At 42.3% G+C, this 5,321-nt stretch overlaps 1 long non-coding RNA gene across 1 annotated transcript; it reads right to left on the minus strand.

Moving 5' to 3' along the window:
• Positions 1–291: 291 nt before the first annotated feature.
• Positions 292–4,962, minus strand: LOC121506328. The gene is made up of 2 exons (XR_005991633.1): positions 4,773–4,962; positions 292–528 (listed from the first exon to the last, which is right to left on the minus strand). It is a non-coding gene; the product is annotated as an uncharacterized LOC121506328 (long non-coding RNA).
• Between the last annotated feature and the right edge of the window lie 359 nt (positions 4,963–5,321).

Below are 5,321 nucleotides of genomic sequence, written 5' to 3' on the forward strand. Positions count from 1 at the left end.
ATACATTTCAGCTGAACCTTTGACCTTTTAAAAGTCAGGTGGATCAGATTTAAAATTAAATGGTGTTCAATGATTTTAAAAACATGGACTATCAACAGAACTGGCATTATTAACCAATCAAGTGGCTCGTTAGTACTAATCAACTATTTAAGGCTGATCCGGCTCTCATACAGGATCCCTGAGGTCAGCGTGGTGGCTGAAGGTTCCCCTGAACTGCTCCTTAGAGGTCTGCTGGTCTCAGAGGTTCGTTTAAAACCTTCAGTGACTCTCATAAAAACATGAAGACGAGCGGAGGTTTCAAGCTTTTATTATAAACACAGAGACAAGTTAATATTTAAACATATTTACAGATCAGACAATGAGCTGAAACCACAGAAGAAGAAACTGTGGCTGTAGCATTATCTCTTTAACTGATTGATCAGGGGATCAGTCCAATAGAGACAGCAGTCAGGAGGACTGGACCAGCTCCAGTTTGGGTTCCAAAGACGTTGACGGAGCGTCCACAATCTCTCCAGACATGAACAGCTCCTGAAACAGGAAACAAAGTGACCACTTCCTGTAAGCCTTCACAATAAAAGTTGTCAATGTGCAGCACGAGTTCAAGCCAAGACAAACTAGAATACGCCACTGATCTGGATGAACTGAAGAACTGGACAGATTCATTAGAACTCTAGAGTTTAGACATCTCTAGATGTCACAGAGAATGGTCAACCATCTCTACAGTTCACAGAGAACAGTCAACCATCTCTACAGTTCACAGAGAATGGTCAATGATCTTTACAGTTCACAGAGAACGGTCAACCGTCTCTAGAGTTCACAGAGAACGGTCAACCGTCTCTAGAGTTCACAGAGAACGGTCAACCGTCTCTAGAGTTCACAGAGAACGGTCAACCGTCTCTAGAGTTCACAGAGAACGGTCAACCGTCTCTAGAGTTCACAGAGAACGGTCAACCGTCTCTAGAGTTCACAGAGAACGGTCAACCGTCTCTAGAGTTCACAGAGAACGGTCAACCGTCTCTAGAGTTCACAGAGAACGGTCAACCGTCTCTAGAGTTTACAGAGAACGGTCAACTATCTGTAGAGTTCACAGAGAAAGGTCAACCGTCTCTAGAGTTCACAGAGAATGGTCAACCGTCTCTAGAGTTCACAGAGAATGGTCAACTGTCTCTAGAGTTCACAGAGAACGGTCAACCGTCTCTAGAGTTTACAGAGAACAGTCAACCATCTCTAGAGTTCACAGAAAATGGTCAACCATCTCTAGAGTTTACAGAGAACGGTCAACCATCTCTAGAGTTTACAGAGAACAGTCAACCATCTCTAGAGTTCACAGAGAATGGTCAACCATCTCTAGAGTTTACAGAGAATGGTCAACCATCTCTACAGTTCACAGAGAATGATCAACGATCTTTACAGTTCACAGAGAATGGTCAACCATCTCTAGAGTTTACAGAGAACGGTCAACCATCTCTACAGTTCACAGTGAATGGTCAACCATCTCTAGAGTTTACAGAGAACGGTCAACCATCTCTAGAGTTCACAGAGAACGGTCAACCATCTCTAGAGTTTACAGAGAACGGTCAACGATCTTTACAGTTCACAGAGAATGGTCAACTATCTCTAGAGTTTACAGAGAACGGTCAACCATCTCTAGAGTTTACAGAGAATGGTCAACCATCTCTAGAGTTCACAGAGAATGGTCAACCATCTCTAGAGTTTACAGAGAACGGTCAACCATCTCTAGAGTTTACAGAGAACGGTCAACCATCTCTAGAATTCACAGAGAACAGTCAACCATCTCTACAGTTCACAGAGAATGGTCAATGATCTTTACAGTTCACAGAGAATGGTCAACCATCTCTAGAGTTTACAGAGGACGGTCGACAAACTCTACAGTTCACAGAGAACAGTCAACCATCTCTACAGTTCACAGAGAATGGTCAACGATCTTTACAGTTCACAGAGAATGGTCAACCATCTCTTGAGTTTACAGTGAACGGTCAACCATCTTTAGAGTTCACAGAGAACGGTCAACCATCTCTACAGTTCACAGAGAACGGTCAACCATCTCTAGAGTTTACAGAGAACGGTCAACCATCTCTAGAGTTCACAGAGAACGGTCAACCATCTCTAGAGTTCACAGAGAACGGTCAATGATCTTTACAGTTCACAGAGAACGGTCAACCATCTCTTGAGTTTACAGAGAACGGTCAATGATCTTTACAGTTCACAGAGAATGGTCAACCATCTCTAGAGTTTACAGAGAACGGTCAACAATCTCTAGAGTTTACAGAGAACGGTCAACCATCTCTAGAGTTCACAGAGAACGGTCAACCATCTCTAGAGTTCACAGAGAACGGTCAACCATCTCTAGAGTTCACAGAGAACGGTCAACCATCTCTAGAGTTCACAGAGAACGGTCAACCATCTCTAGAGTTCACAGAGAACGGTCAACCATCTGTAGAGTTCACAGAGAAAGGTCAACCGTCTCTAGAGTTCACAGAGAATGGTCAACTGTCTCTAGAGTTCACAGAGAACGGTCAACCGTCTCTAGAGTTCACAGAGAACGGTCAACCGTCTCTAGAGTTTACAGAGAACAGTCAACCATCTCTAGAGTTCACAGAAAATGGTCAACCATCTCTTGAGTTTACAGAGAACGGTCAACGATCTTTACAGTTCACAGAGAATGGTCAACCATCTCTAGAGTTCACAGAGAATGGTCAACCATCTCTAGAGTTTACAGAGAACGGTCAACCATCTCTAGAGTTTACAGAGAACAGTCAACCATCTCTAGAGTTCACAGAGAATGGTCAACCATCTCTAGAGTTTACAGAGAATGGTCAACCATCTCTACAGTTCACAGAGAATGGTCAACCATCTCTAGAGTTCACAGAGAACGGTCAACCATCTCTAGAGTTTACAGAGAACGGTCAACCATCTGTAGAGTTCACAGAGAAAGGTCAACCGTCTCTAGAGTTCACAGAGAATGGTCAACTGTCTCTAGAGTTCACAGAGAACGGTCAACCGTCTCTAGAGTTCACAGAGAACGGTCAACCGTCTCTAGAGTTTACAGAGAACAGTCAACCATCTCTAGAGTTCACAGAAAATGGTCAACCATCTCTTGAGTTTACAGAGAACGGTCAACGATCTTTACAGTTCACAGAGAATGGTCAACCATCTCTAGAGTTCACTGAGAATGGTCAACCATCTCTAGAGTTTACAGAGAACGGTCAACCATCTCTAGAGTTTACAGAGAACGGTCAACCATCTCTAGAGTTCACAGAGAATGGTCAACCATCTCTAGAGTTTACAGAGAACGGTCAACCATCTCTACAGTTCACAGAGAATGGTCAACGATCTTTACAGTTCACAGAGAATGGTCAACCATCTCTAGAGTTTACAGAGAACGGTCAACCATCTCTACAGTTCACAGTGAATGGTCAACCATCTCTAGAGTTTACAGAGAACGGTCAACCATCTCTAGAGTTCACAGAGAACAGTCAACCATCTCTACAGTTCACAGAGAATGGTCAATGATCTTTACAGTTCACAGAGAATGGTCAACCATCTCTAGAGTTTACAGAGGACGGTCGACAAACTCTACAGTTCACAGAGAACAGTCAACCATCTCTAGAGTTCACAGAGAATGGTCAACGATCTTTACAGTTCACAGAGAATGGTCAACCATCTCTTGAGTTTACAGTGAACGGTCAACCATCTTTAGAGTTCACAGAGAACGGTCAACCATCTCTACAGTTCACAGAGAACGGTCAACCATCTCTAGAGTTTACAGGGAACGGTCAACCATCTCTAGAGTTCACGGAGAACGGTCAACCATCTCTAGAGTTCACAGAGAACGGTCAACAATCTCTAGAGTTTACAGAGAACGGTCAACCATCTCTAGAGTTCACAGAGAACGGTCAATGATCTTTACAGTTCACAGAGAACGGTCAACCATCTCTAGAGTTCACAGAGAACGGTCAATGATCTTTACAGTTCACAGAGAACGGTCAACCATCTCTAGAGTTTACAGAGAACGGTCAACAATCTCTAGAGTTTACAGAGAACGGTCAACCATCTCTAGAGTTCACAGAGAACGGTCAATGATCTTTACAGTTCACAGAGAACGGTCAACCATCTCTAGAGTTCACAGAGAACGGTCAATGATCTTTACAGTTCACAGAGAACGGTCAACCATCTCTAGAGTTCACAGAGAACGGTCAATGATCTTTACAGTTCACAGAGAACGGTCAACCATCTCTAGAGTTTACAGAGAACGGTCAACAATCTCTAGAGTTTACAGAGAACGGTCAACCATCTCTAGAGTTCACAGAGAACGGTCAACCATCTCTAGAGTTTACAGAGAAGGTCAACCATCTCTACAGTTCACAGAGAACGGTCAACCATCTCTAGAGTTTACAGAGAACGGTCAACCATCTCTAGAGTTCACAGAGAACGGTCAACCATCTCTAGAGTTTACAGTGAACGGTCAACCATCTCTACAGTTCACAGAGAACGGTCAACCATCTCTAGAGTTTACAGTGAACGGTCAACCGTCTCTAGAGTTTACAGAGAACGGTCAACCATCTCTAGAGTTCACAGAGAACCAGTGTAACACAGTAGACTTGTTCTGATGTTCACATAATGTAAACATGGACTCAGGTGTTTCCAGAACTGTTTAAATCTTCTTTTTAATCTGATCCCTCTAAAGCAGATAATCTGGTTCTCTCTGACGGTCTAAGGTCAATCACTGGAGGATTTTATTTTTCTCTCACCTTATCATAGATGACTTTAACGATGAGGGAACAGCTCGGACACGTGGCCACCTCCTCACCATTCTCCAGATCCTCCTGAAGAACGAACAAAAAAACAAACAAACAAACAAACAAGCAAACAAACAAGCAAACAAACAAACAAACAAGCAAACAAGCAAACAAACAAACAAACGAACAAGCAAACAAACAAACAAACAAGCAAACAAGCAAACAAACAAACAAACAAGCAAACAAACAAACAAACAAACAAGCAAACAAACAAGCAAACAAGCAAACAAACAAGCAAACAAACAAACAAACGAACAAGCAAACAAACAAGCAAACAAACAAACAAACGAACAAGCAAACAAACAAACAAACAAGCAAACAAGCAAACAAACAAACAAACAAGCAAACAAACAAACAAACAAGCAAACAAACAAACAAACAAGCAAACAAACAAACAAACAAACAAACAAACAAACAAACAAACAAACAAACAAGCAAACAAACAAACAAACAAACAAACAAACAAACAAGCAAACAAACAAACAAACAAGCAAACAAGCA

Source organism: Cheilinus undulatus, linkage group 24 (genome assembly GCF_018320785.1).
Source record: "Cheilinus undulatus linkage group 24, ASM1832078v1, whole genome shotgun sequence".
NCBI lineage: Eukaryota > Metazoa > Chordata > Actinopteri > Labriformes > Labridae > Cheilinus > Cheilinus undulatus.